Below are 14,438 nucleotides of genomic sequence, written 5' to 3'. Positions count from 1 at the left end.
ACCCATGATAAGCTAAATATGAAGAGATCACCCAAAGAAAGTTCTTCTCTTCCAACCATTATCATCTGCCAGAGTAGGACTCAGTCATCGATAAATTTAACAGAGGCCTGAGTCTCAGTAGTTTACCCTAAAGCAATACCTGGTTGCAGGAAGAAGCACAAACTGAGATTACCTGAGCACCACCCAAGAACAGACCATCCAAAGGAAATGCCTAACGTTCCAACCACTGTAGATAGGATAACCTGTCAGCACACACTCACCAGGACACCCCTAGACAAATGTCAGCCAATCAGGGATCCTGAACCTCAGAAACCCCTCACCCCCACCTTTACTACTATAAAAGTCCTACTCCAACTGAGCTCGGGGCTCTCCATTTATTCCAATATGTTGGACATGCGGAGAGACCAAGTTTGCAAACTTGCATAAAATAAAGGCTCTTTGCTTTTCCATAGGTGACTCGGTCTCCTTGTTGGCTTTTAGAGGGCTTTGCCGATTGGGCATAACAATATCACCACAAAAGTCTGGTGGTGGCGCACGCCTTTAATCCCAGCACTCGGGAGGCAGAGGCAGGCGGATCTCTGTGAGTTTGAGACCAGCCTGGTCTACAAGAGCTAGTTCCAGGACAGGCTCCAAAGTCACAGAGAAACCCTGTCTCGAAAAATCAAAAAAAAAAAAAAAAGTCTGTCAGATATTCTAGACACGTAGGCTAAAGATGGATTCCCCATCGTTGCAGAGGAACCTTGGGTGACTGACAGACAGTCAGCTGTTTCTGTCATTTAGTTTTGGAAGTAGTTTGCTCTGCACTTCCTGTTTACTAAGGTAATAAAGTTACTGAGGTCTTGGGTGGAGTTGAAGACCAAATAGTCATAGTCATAGTTTTCCTTAGTTATGAAAGAAGGTAGAGTAGGTACAGAGTCTTGGACTCATCAAGAGAGAATAAATAATGGAGTATTTTCTCCAAATATACCAAATACAAAGGGACTGGACATTGTAATGTAATTCCCACCTGATAATTGTTCTTACTGTATATAGGATTTCCGTGTGAGAGTTAAAAGCGTCTCTTTTTATTTAGACAAAAAGAGGGAAATGTGTGATATTTTGATCGCAGTTTGACACTCCCAAAACTGACACTAAAATTTGCTTTGAATCAGAAAGTGAAGCTAGTTACTAGTAGACCAAAATTAACCATAGAGGTTTTGGAGGACTGAGATCAGATCGAGAAACAAGAAGCAGTAGGGTAGGGCGAAGAGAGCGTCTTGGCCCTTTGGATGCAGGAACGAGAAAGAGAGAGAGGAGGTCACTGGTGGCTTCTCCGCTGTTTCTCTGGTCATTCAGGTTCTTATTCTGATATCTGACTCCTGAGTCTTTATTGATAAAGAATAAATAGATAAATACTTTATATAGTGATTAAAACTTGTAGGTAGGTGGCATCAAGTCAAACATTATGGCTTGTTTGCTTAACAAAATGGACCCTGCTGGAGGGTCTGTTAACCCCTTGTGACTGGTGGTTATCATTAAAAGCAATACTGTATGTGGCCACCAGAGGGCTTTTCCAAAGTGCAATGCATAAAATTATGAAACAAGATAGATTCTATGAAGAATGATCCAAAGTTACAAGGTTAATGTCTAGTTTTTTGGCAAGGTATACCTTTCATGAATAAACCATCCTCTTTAACACTTGTTAGGGAGTGGGGAGATAACTCAGTCAGCACTGTGCTTACTTCAGGTCCCAAAACCCACATAAAATCCCTGGGTGTGACAGTTCATCTTGACTGTTACCAAGGTGGGATTTAGAATTACCATGGAGACAGGCCCATGGACATGTCAGGGACGGTATTTCGAGAGTAGGTTAACTGAGGTGGGAAACCCATCCTAAATGTGGGTGGCACCATCCATTCCTTGGGCCTGGGTCCTGGAATACATACAAAAAGAGAAGGGAAGATGAGATCAGCACCCATCACGCTCTGCAACCTGAGCAGCCAGCTCACACTCTGGCCACTGTACCTTTCCTGCCATGCTGGACTGTGGTCCTGGGAACTGTGAGCCAGTGTAAGCCTTCGTTAAGCTGTCTTTGCCAAGTAGTGTCACAGCAATGAAGCAAGTATTGAATCCAGCTGCATGGTGGCACATGCTTATGATCCTTATGCTGGGGAAACAGAGACTAGAGATTCCTGGAACTCACTAGCCAGGCAGTGCTAACCTGATTAGTGAACTCCAGGCCAATGAGAGACCTTGTTTCAAAGGAAATAGATAGTGTTTCTGAAGATCACAGCCAAGGTTGTATGTATACATACAACCTGCATGTATGCACACATACAACCTGTGTGTATAACACATACAACCTGCATGTACACACATACAACCTGCATGTATACACACATACAACATGCATGCATGCACATATACAACCTGCATGTACACACACATACAACCTGCATGCATACACACATACAGCCTACATGTATATACACATACAACCTGCATGTATGCACACATACAACCTGCATGTATACACACATACAATCTGTATGTATACACACATACAACCTGCATGTATACACACATACAACCTGCCTGTTCACACACATACACATGTTATTTGGATAAAAGAGGTTTTTAATTGTCAGCCCTCAGAGAGCTAGACATTAAAATGTCGCCTGGGCTCATCATGGTGGACTTTTCTACAGAATTGACAGAGGACAGACTAGGAGTTCTCAGGAGAAAGGGGCTTAGCAGGAAGAAAGGCTCTGATCCTAGAAATGAAATGGACATAAGAAGAAACCACGGATCTAACAGCCATAAAAATAGTCTTAGAAAACAGAGAGGCTGCCTGGGACGGAGGCAGGGATTCACGAAGTAGGTCAAGTAGCTGGAAGGGTTTCTGATGTAGCCGGATGCCCCCAAGGGGAAGGTGCAGTGTCACCAGCTAATAAAGAGCAAGGGTGGGAGACCTGGTGCGAGCAGTGACGGAGAGAGGGGCCAGCAGGATGGCTCAGAGGGTAAGAGCACTTACCTCCAAGTCTAGTGACCTGAGTTCAGTTGCCAGGCCCCACGCGGTGGAATGAAAGAGCTGACTCCTGGAAATTGTCCTCTGACCTTGAGAAGGGCATAGCGGCCAGGCCCATGGAGTATTCCCACACACAATAAGAAAGCAGATAAAAGGTAACAAAAATGTTTTAAATGGGAGAAAGCCAGAAAGCGCAGCAGGCAATGGAGCCTCTGCTGCCAAGCCTGGGGATCTGAGTTCAATCCCCAGGATCATGGGGGGGTGGGGGAGAAACAGAGAACCAACTCTGACAAGTGGGCCTCTGTCCTCCACAGGTGTGTCATGTATGCACAAGAGTGTGTGCACAAGCTGTCTTAAATAAATAAATGGAAATTTAATGTATTTTTAAACGGTGATGGAGCTCACACTCAGGGTCCTGTGAGAGTATATACACAATATAGCTTTTCTATAATTTAATCTTGAATGTCTGGCCTTGAGTTTCTATGCTGATACGGAAAACAGTATCGCTAATTTATGACAAATTCAATTAAATTTCAACTTAGGCTGAAAATACAAGTATAGCCAGGCAGTAGTGACACACCTTTAATCCCAGCACTCAGGAGGCAGAGGCAGATGGATCTCTGTGAGTTTGAGGCCGGCCTGGTCTACAAAGTGAGTTCCAGGAAGAAACCCTGCCTTGAAAAACAAAAACCAAAGACAAAAAAGAAAAAGAAAAAAAATGCATGGTGTTTGGGTCTGGTGTTTTTCACTGGAGTGGGAGGATGGGGCTAGAAAGAGAAGTCAAATGCTCAGTCTTGACCTTTCTTTCTGGTCTTCTGCTGGCTGATGTTTGGCGTTGAGATCTATCAACTTTTGAAGGTGAGAACCAGAATTTACCCACTTTCATTCCAGACATTCCTCGGTGCTTGCCCCGATCTTCACCCAGTTCCCGAAACAATGGAAAATTCAGAACTAATTCTAGGTTGTGAGAAAACTGTGCAAGAGACGGACTAGCGCGTAAGGCAAAGGAGGGCAAATACACATTCCTGTCCAAAACTGAATTCCCACCCCACCCCCAACCACACGAACGCCGGTGTCTGCTGAGGGCGCTGTTCTGGCTGTGCAGCCCCATTTGGCCGGAGCTGACAACCGAAGTTCTTGGCTCGCCTTGTTTAGATGTAAAACCCCAGCCTTGGCCTCCGTCAGCACACAGTGTTCCCCTTGTCAGGCTGTCTCCATAACTCACTTTCAGCCACAAATGGTCGATCACTAGAGGAGGGCCTCCTACGCTAATCTTGTGGGACCTTATCTCAGCTTGGTTGCTTCTGTTCCTAAGTTAGGTCACATTCTGAAACACTGGTGGAGAGGATTGCAACCTAAGTGTGCGACTGTGGAAGGAAGACTTCCAGCATGATTTTGCGGCAGGTTGCCCTTTGGTATTCCTTGCACTGAGTTACTTGGCTGTTTGGTTTCAGCAAAACAGAGGCACCCTTTGCAAGGTCTCACAGTGACTTCCAAGACCTTCAGACTTTCTGATTTTTTAAATGTTATTTATGACTAGGGACAAGACACACAAATGCCGCGGCTCACACGTGGAGATCAGAGTTAGTTCTGTCCCTCCACTGTAGCTTGTAGGGAGCCCCCTCAGGTGGTCGTCCTTGCTGGCTGCACTGGCTAGTTTTTTGGTCAACTTGGTACAAGATAGAATCACTTGAGAAAAGGGAACCTCAACTAAGAGTGCCCCACCATTTGGCCTGTGAGACATTTTCTTGATTAAGAACTGCTGTGGGAGGGCCCAGCACCCCGTGAGTCACGCCAGTTCTGGGTGGTCCTAAGTTGTACAAGAAAGCAGGCTGAGCAAGCCCGTAAGCAGCCCTCCTCCACAACCTCTGCTTCAGTTACTGCCTCCAGGTTCCTGCCCTGACTTCCCTCAGTGAAGGAGTGTGACAAGAACTGTAAGCTAAGTAAACCCTTTGCTCCCCAAGAGACCCTAAGGAAGACCTGGGCAAGCTTGTTGCTTCCCAGAGCTACCTCAGAGTCCTCCACAATTCTTTTTTTTTTTTTTTTTTTTTTTTTTTGGTTTTTCGAGACAGGGTTTCTCTGTGGCTTTGGAGCCTGTCCTGGACTAAGCCTTATAGACCAGGCTGGTCTCGAACTCACAGAGATCCGCCTGCCTCTGCCTCCAGAGTGCTGGGATTAAAGGCATGCGCCACCACCACCCGGCAACTTGGAGCTTTATAAATTAAGAAGAGCTCACAAGTGTGCTCTGGTGGCTTGCGCCTCTGCTCTGAGCACCTTGTGAGCTTGAGGCAAAAGAATCGCCATGAATTTAAGTCCCCTATAGTCTACACAGCAAGTTTCAGGCCAACTTGCGATATAAGGGGAAACCCTATCTCAAAAATGCAAATTACAGGGCTGGAGAGATGGCTTAGCTTGTTCTTCCAGAGGACCTGGGTGCAATTCCAGCACCCACATGACAGCTAGCTAACAACCCTCTGTCACTCTAGTCCCAGGGGGTCTGACACTGTCTTCTGGCTCCCACAGGTACTGCACACACTTGGTGCACACAAATACATGCAAGGAGAGCACCCCTACACACAAAACAAACAATACAATCTCAGCGGCAACAAAAATCTGGTTGTTGAATTGGAGGGGTGGCTTGCTACCAAGCCTGACAAACTGAGTTCAATTCCTAGAATCCATATGGTAGAAGACAAATTTTACAAATTGTCTTCTGACCTCCCCCGCCCCTCCACACACACACAGAAAGAGACAGAGAGGGGAGAGAGAGAGAGAGAGAGAGAGAGAGAGAGAGAGAGAGAGAGAGAGAGAGAGAGAATGGCACATATACAAAATAAATAAAATGTAATAAAAATAAAGGATTAAAATAAAATATTTTTGATTAGGTTGCTTATATTCTTCCTAGTGAGTAGTTAGCTGCCTTTCTATACTCTAGATGCAATGCCTTTCAGATATGGACATAATATAGCTCCCCCACTTTGCATTCCTCTTATGGCATGGTTGAGCATCCTTTGGATATATACCCAGAAGTGGTATTGCTGCGTCTTGAGAAAGGTTGTTTCCATGAGTCTGTGTATGCTCTAGAGTTTCTCTTGCCACTGATGTACAGGTTTATTCCACTGCGATTAGCAGGAAGAGAGGGAATTATTTCAAGTCTTTGTTGAATCCTCTCCCATCTCATGCGTCACTTCCCTTATTTCAGCCAGCTGTGGCTTTGGCATACTTCCAATTGTGAGTTCTCTCTGTGAGATTTTATCTAGCTCACCTTCCCTAGATCCCATTACTGTAGGTCCATTCATTTTTTTTTTTTTTGAGGAATTATAGTGTCTTGCTTTTTTTCATGTTTTTATGTCCCTGCATTGGGATTTAAACATGTTATTTAGTTTTTTATTTTTCTTTAATTTTGGTTTTTCGAGACAGGGTTTCTCTGTAGCTTTGGAGCCTGTCCTGGAACTCCCTTTGTAGACCAAGCTGGGCTTGAACTCACAAAGATCTACCTGTCTCTGCCTCCCAAGTGCCATCTTGGGATTAAAGGTGTGCGCCACCACCGCCCGGCTTATTTTCTTTTTATCAGTCATATTCTTTCCATTGTTGGAGTACTTGCAGTGTTGAATTCAGAGAACAATCTTAGCCCAGGGACTAAGTGCCTGGGTTCATTTTCTGCTATTCCCCGAGTGAGCTATTAACCGGAAGAGCAACCACAGCTGCTTGGTATCAGGTCTATGCAAATATATCATAGTATATCACATAGTGTATGCAAATATACTAACCAACTAATAACAATGGCTCCTTTGACTTCAGCAACTGCTGGAGGATAAATAACCAAGGAGACTATGGGGTTTAGGTGGATTCTAGCTAATGAGATTGGAGTGGGAAGGAAGTGGGGTGAGGTAGGCTAAGGATTAAATATTAGTCAACTTTGAAAAGAAAACAATCAAAGTGGGTAAAGGAGTCTGTAAGGGGAGTCAGGATATTGTTAGGGTCCGCACATTTTGAAGATTGTTAACTCTATGGAAGGTTTAATTAAGAACTAAAGTAAGGGGGGGCTAAGGGTGAGGGAAAGAAGAGGAGGGGGAAGAATAGAGAGGGGAGCGTATGAGAAGTGGCCCGAGAGTGAAGAATGTCCTTGGTGAACTAGATGGGGAAAAGAAACAATTCTAAAATCTAACTGAGCCGTGTGCAAACAAACAAAAACCAAACAATCAGAAACCTGTGTATGCAAGGTTGAAATTTAAATAATCCGAAATGAATCTTAGGGATTGACCTGTTGCGCTGAGTTGAAAGGTTAAATTCCGCTGCCTCTGACTCCAGGAGGTTCCACACGGGGCTGTGTGGGGAAGGGGAGAAGGGGAGCCAGTGACCTCTGTAGCCTCAGTGTTCTTGGGGTTCTGGATGTGGGGAAGGAGAGACTGCAGTCCTCTTTGGTAGTTCCCTGGGGTCCCTGTACTTTCCGCGGCTTCTGGTCCTGTAGGTCTGGTGGTTCTGAGGACCAGCAACCACTCTGGAACATTCCACAGTTATCTTTTATCAAGGAGTGTTTACCCCAGCAGCCCCTCTTGGGAAGGGATTCTGACCTGTAGTTCATTCTTCAACACTTTGCAGCATCGAGGTTCCAGTGCAGGTCCACGTGTTTGTCTGTGTTCTGACTGCCAGGAAAGCATGGGGAGGGGAGAGAAAGCTTGGTTGGTTTTGGTTTCTGTGGCTTGTTCTGAATGTTCACTATGGAAAAGGTTGAATGATAAGCAATTAAAGGAAGAGTTAAATTATATTACTTATGTGTGTGTGCACAAGTGGCATAGTGTGTTTACACACACACACACACACACACACACACGGAGATCAGAGAACAACCTTCAGGAGTCGATTCTCTCGTTCTACCATGTGGGTCCTGGGGATTGAACCTGGTTGTCAGTCAGACTGCCTACCCTAGGCTGACTGTCGACTCCCGATTCTCCAGTCCCCAGCTCTGAAGTGCTAGGATAATTGGTCTCAGTTGAATTTTAACTTCTTGTGTGACACGCTCTCAGTAGCTGGAATGAACAGCACCACCCCCCAGCAAATCCAGAACAAAGACTTGCCTCTTTGTCTCTCTCTTCTCCCCCAGCAGCAGGGCTTCTGCTGCCCGACAATGACTGGCACCTTGCCCGTGGACTCCGTTGTCCCACATCGTTACAGAAAATCACCACGGCTTGGGAAATGAAGCTTTTCGGGCAAAGATATTTTGCTGGCACAGTATCCTAACTCCTTTCAGAATTTGGAAAACTGCAGAATTAGGAGAAACATCCTGAGGAAAGATGGAAGAACCAACGCAGATATATCAGGAGAAAGACAAAGTCATTACTGTCTAGAAAGGAACAGTGAAATAGCCCATGAAAGAAGAATCAGGAATGCAGAGGTTGAGGGGATTATAATGTTTCTTTGAGAAGAAAAAGGAGTGGGGACTCATTCGGGAAATACGGATTGCTCTTTAAGCATAAAGGGAAAAATATACTATTGAATTTCAGATATTAAGTTTTCACAAAACAGATGTGGCACTGTCCCGTGGCATCCAGTAAGTTAAACGTAAGAAGATGGCTGAGCAAAGAAGCTGCAAGTTCCCATTTTACAGAGAATGTGGCCGGTGGATAACGCGTGAGGGTTCTCCTTGACTTTTTGCAGGCTGGTATCAAAGAGATACACTCACAACGGCCTTGACAAGCTATTGTACTTGTGTTATTGTCCTGGACCAGAGTCAGGAGTGTGGGAAGGGCCTGTCTGGTATGACCATGGTCTCCTCCCCTGGATCATCACTGGGTACACAGGGTTATTGGAAGAACACAGTGGTCAGGATATGACAATTCTGAAAAAATTGTCCACTGATTTCAAATATAAAAGGATACCAGAAAACAAGACTGCATATTTAAAGTTAAAGCATATCTTTTTTTTTTTTTTTTTTTTTTTTTGGTTTTTCGAGACAGGGTTTCTCTGTGGTTTTGGAGCCTGTCCTGGAACTAGCTCTTGTAGACCAGGCTGGTCTCGAACTCACAGAGATCCACCTGTCTCTGCCTCCCGAGTGCTGGGATTAAAGGCATGTGCCACCACCGCCCGGCTTAAAGCATATCTTTAAGGCCCCAAATAGCCACAAAATGGAGACACGTTCCAAAGGACAACCCAGGGGAAATACATGAGACCACTTGATAAAAGATAAGAATCTTGTTTTGAGACAAGGTGCCTCTATGCAGCCCTGGCTCTCCTGGCTGAACTCACAGAGATCTGTCTGCCTCTGCTTCCCGTGTGCACCCCCAAGCCTAGATAAAGATGATTTACATATTTTGGAAGAAAACTAGGGAGTGGGGGAGAAAAACATAACTAAGAAGGTCATAAAAACAACAAAGGGAGTCGGGCGGTGGGGTTTTGTGACTTTAATCCCAGCACTCGGGAGGCAGAGGCAGGCGGATCTCTGAGTGTGAGACCAGCCTGGTCTACAGAGCTAGTTCTAGGACAGGCTCCAAAGCTACAGAGAAACCCTGTCTCGAAAATCAAAAAAAAAAAAAAAAAGAATGAATGAGTAGACAGAAATCTGACTAGTAACCCTGGCAGGGCACACCCTGAGTGTAACTCGGGGTACAAAGGACTGTAGTATTGACAGGAGGTGATTCATCGTGTGCTGTGAGATTAGGCGGTGCACGGTGACAGTGCACGTGTGTGTTTAATACAATTGGACCAGGATATAAAAAAAAAACAACAAGGAAATTAGGTAGGGGGCTGGGAACAAGGAGAAGTAGAGAAGAAGATTATGATTTGACTGTGAAAGACCGTAAACCGCCACTGCTGGGAGGTGCAAACACCGCCATTGGGGCAGCAATGAATCAGCAGAAGTCTTGAAGCAGGGAAGTAAAATGGACACATTTTGGTTTAGAAGTACAGCTTCCCAGCCATGGTGGCCTTGATCCCTACCTAATGGAAGATGACCTTGAAGTTCTGATCTTCCTGCTTCCTCTACTCCAGTCTTTCAGACCTGGGCCACCACTCTTGGTTGGCAGGGTCCTGGGAACTGAACCTAAGGTTTCACCCATGAGAGGCAAGCCCTCTACCTACTGAACTATAATCCTTCAGCAGTGTTTGCAGACTTCAAAGTTTAAGACATTTCCCAGAAAGGTGAAAAGAACCAAAGTCTCAAATATGGGGGGAAAAATAAAGGGCCAGGCTGGGAGGAACGACACTTTCAATTATGACTCCAAAGAGGCCCAGCACAGTAGAGCATGTCTTTAATCCCAGCACACGTGAGACAGAAGCTGGAAGATCTCTGTGAGTTCAAAGCCAGCCTGGTCTACACAGCAAGCTCCAGACCAGTCAAGGCTATATAGGGAGGCTCTGTTCAAAACAAAACAAACCCAAGAAATCACAAAGAATATGTTACAAAGACATCAAATGTCTGGGAAGACATCTCTTAGGGGAACTGCTAATGTATAGACTCTATAAATAATTTTGAAAGAAACGTTTCCGACTTTTGTGGGTTGGGGATGAAGCTCAGTTGGCAGAGCGCTTGTCTAACAAGCCCAGAACCCTAGTTCCACCACCGAGTGACATCCCCAGTTCTCCATCGTCAGATTTTAAATCCCAAGAGCTCCTTTGCTCTCGAAAGTTTAAGTGTTTCCTTATGAAATTGCATATTGCTCTTATTTAGTTGAAGAAATAGCTCTGAAAGTGTCTTAGTTAGGGTTGTTATTGCTATGATGAAATACCATGACCAAAAACAAGTTGGGGAGGTTTATTCAACTTACACTTCCGCATGACAGTCCATCATTGAGGGAAGTCAGGACAGGAACTAAAACAGGGTCAGAACCTGGAGGCAGGAGCTGATGCAGAGGACATGGCTTGCCCAACCTGCATTCTTTTCTTTCCCCTCCCCGAGACTGGGTTTCTCTGTGGTTTTGGAGCCTGTCTTGGAACTAGCTCCTGTAGACCAGGCTGGCCTCGAACTCTTGGAGATCGGCCTGCCTCTGCCTCCTGGGTGCTGGGATTAAAGGCGTGCACCACAATTTCCTGGCTCCAATCTGCATTTTTATAGAACCCAGGACAACCAACCTACAGGTGGCACCACCCACAATGGAATGGCCCTCTATCAATCACTAATGAAACAAATGCTAGGGTGCCTGAAGGCAGGTGGATCTCTGTGACTTCCAGAACAGCCAGGGCTTACAGTCTTGCCTACAGCCCCATCTTACAGAGTCATTTTCTCAACGAGGCTCCCTCATCTACAATGACTCTAGTTTATGTTTCAAGTTGACATAAAACTAGTGACTTAGGGTTTCTATTGTTGTGAAGAGGCACCATGACCACAGTAACTCTGATAAATGAAAACTTTTAATTCAGGTGGCTTACTTACAATTTCAGAGGTTCAGTCCATTATCATCAAGGTGGGGAGCATGGTGGTGTGCAGGCAGACATGGTGCTGGAGAGGGAACTGAGAATCCTATATCATGCAAGCAACAGGAAGTCAACTGAGACAGTGGGTGGTATCCTGAGCATAGGAAACCCCTAAGCTCATCCCCACAGTGACACTCTTCCTCCAACAAGGTCATACCCACTCCAACAAAGCCACAGCTCCTAATAGTGCCACACTCTATGAGCTTATGGGGGTCAATTACATTCAAGCTACCACAATGAACAAGCACAGAAAGTAGGTGTAACTTTTGGCTTACGATTTTCTCTCTTAGTAAACAGGTTTCTTAACACTGCTTTCTGTGTTTGTTTTGCTCCTTATGTCCTGGAGGCCTTCACCTTAGGTGAGGTGATGCCTGGCCAGGAGCTGCCATCTAATACTGGGATGTCTCTAGAGTCTACATGGTGATGGATATAGGAAGCCTTGATGTTACTTTAAGTATGTAGGTCTGTTTGTCGGCGTATTAGGAGTTGAGACAGGAAGAAGGTTTGGGGAGAAGACTATCTCAGTTTGCACCGCTGAGTATTTTTCTCTTTGCTCTGGAACCCTCATCACTTAGCCTGGATCTCTGAGCCCCTGTGTTTTACATATCCGAACAATAACTGCCTGGCAGGATGTGAGTGGGTGGGCATCAGACTGCCTCCTGTTTTTTCCTGCCCACCCTTCTGTTTTCAGCTTCTCCTTTCCCCAATCCCAAGATACATATTGTCACCAGTCCCTGAGGACTTTTAATGAGCTTAGTGAGGTCTTTATGTGGTTAGTGATACTCATCATGTCAACATTATTTTTCCACTGCTGGCTTAAGAGTGTGTGGTGTGGACTGAGCTCCCAAGGTCCAAATGAGGAGCAGAAGGAGGGAGAACATGAGCAAGGAAGTCAGGACCGCGAGGGGTGCACCCACCCACTAAGACGGTGGGACTGATCTAATGGGAGCTCACCAAGGCCAGCTGGACTGGGACTGATGGAGCATGTGGTCAAACTGGACTCTCTGAATGTGGCTGACAATGGGGGCTGACTGAGAAGCCAAGGACAATGGCACTGGATTTTGATTCTACTGCATGGACGGGCTTTGTGGGAGCCTGGTTTGTTTGGATGCTCACCTTCCTAGACCTGGATGGAGGGGGGAGGACCTTGGACTTCCCACGGGGCAGGGAACCCTGACTGCTTTTAGGACTGGAGGGGGAGGGGGAGGGGGAGGAGTGGGAGGGAAATGGGAGGTGAGGAGGAGGTGGAATTTTTTTGAGGTGGAAATTTTTAATAAATAAATAAATAAAGAGTGTGTGGTGTGGTGTGTGTGTGTGTGTGTGCAGAAGTCAGACATCAACACTGGGTAACTGATAAAGACAGGTTCTCTCACTGGACATGGAGTTCACTGACTTGGTAGAACAGCTGGCTAGCTAGGCTCAGGGATCCTCTGCCTCCATCTCCCCAGTGCTGGGATCACAGGTGCCTGTTTCTGTGCCCTGCTTTTTAAGTGGGCGGGGGCATTGAGTTCAAGGTCTTCAAGAACTTCACCAACTGAGCTGTCTCCCCAGGGCCACCTGTGCTTTTCTACTAAGACAATTATAAATTAACCAAAGAGTTCTGGTGTGCTGGGCAGTGGTGGCGCACGCCTTTAATCCCAGAACTCAGGAGGCAGAGGCAGGCGGATCTCTGTGAGTTCGAGGCCAGCCTGATCTATTTTTTTTTTTTTTCGGATTTTCGAGACAGGGTTTCTCTGTGGCTTTGGAGCCTGTCCTGGAACTAGCTAGCTCTTGTAGACCAGGCTGGTCTCGAACTCACAGAGATCCGCCTGCCTCTGCCTCCCAAGTGCTGGGATTAAAGGCATGCGCCTCCACAGAACGAGTTCCAGGACAGCCAAGGTTCTTACACAGAGAAACCCTGTCTCAAAAAAACAAAACAAAAAGACAGTTAGTAGTAGGGCTGGAGAGATGGCTCAGCAGTCAGGAACCGCTGCTCTTTTTCTTGCTCCTCCACGGGGCAGCTCAGTCACCTCCGGCAGCTCCAGTTCCAGGGGATCTGACACCCTAACCTATAGACAACAGGCATACACATAGAATATAAATAACTCATTTTAAGGAAGAGTTAATGGGGCTGGAGAACAGAACCAGTGGTTAAATGCACCTGTGGCTCTTAAAGAGCATCTAGGTGTATTTCCCAGCACCTGTACGGTACCACACACATGAATACACGCAGGTAAAACACTCAAATATATTTTAAAAATTAAAGATTTTTGGTTTTATGAGACAGGGTTCCTCTGTATAGCCCCGACTGTCCTGGAACTCACTCTGTAGACCAAGCTGGCTTCATCGAACTTAGAGATCTGCCTGCCTCTTCCTCCTAAGTGCTGGGATTAAAGGCGTGCGCCACCACTACCTAGACTCATTCTTTTCTCCCCCTGATCTTGTTCATTTATATTTACACAAACAAACAAAATAAACCACAAAAACCTCAACTGTTGCTATAGTATAGTTTGGCAAAGGAAAAATACAGTTGTTGAAATCATATTTTTTTGTTTTTGTTTTGTTTTTTACTAGAAGCCAGGAATATTTTAAATACTAATTTTTATAAAATAGAGAACAATAGACAACAGTTGGCCAAGGTGGTGAAAGAATCACACAGCTCTGCTTCCTCTCCAAATTTTCCATAAGATGGCTCAGCCTTGTAAATGAAAAATACTCCTCTTGCAGCTAAACCCAAAGAGGGTCCATCTCACAGCCCCACAGCTTTGCGGCTAAGCAGTTCCCGGCTGCTGGGCCAGATAAAAGGCTTGCAGAGAACCTGCTGAGAAGTACCTTTCTTTATCTCTCTTCCTTTTTCTTTCTTCTTTTTTTCTTTGTTTTTTGTTGCTGTTTTTTTTGAGAGCAGGTCTCTCTACCTAGTCCTAGCCGTTCTGGAACTTACTGTGTAGACTATGCTCACCTTGATTACAGAGCTCTACCTGCTTCTGCCTCCCAAGTATTAAAGGTATTAGGGGTGAGCACGACCATGTCCAGTTTTATTTTT

This window comes from Microtus ochrogaster, chromosome 7 (assembly GCF_000317375.1).
Source record: "Microtus ochrogaster isolate Prairie Vole_2 chromosome 7, MicOch1.0, whole genome shotgun sequence".
In the NCBI taxonomy this organism is placed as follows: Eukaryota; Metazoa; Chordata; class Mammalia; order Rodentia; family Cricetidae; genus Microtus; species Microtus ochrogaster.
Note: the sequence above shows the minus strand (reverse complement) of the source record.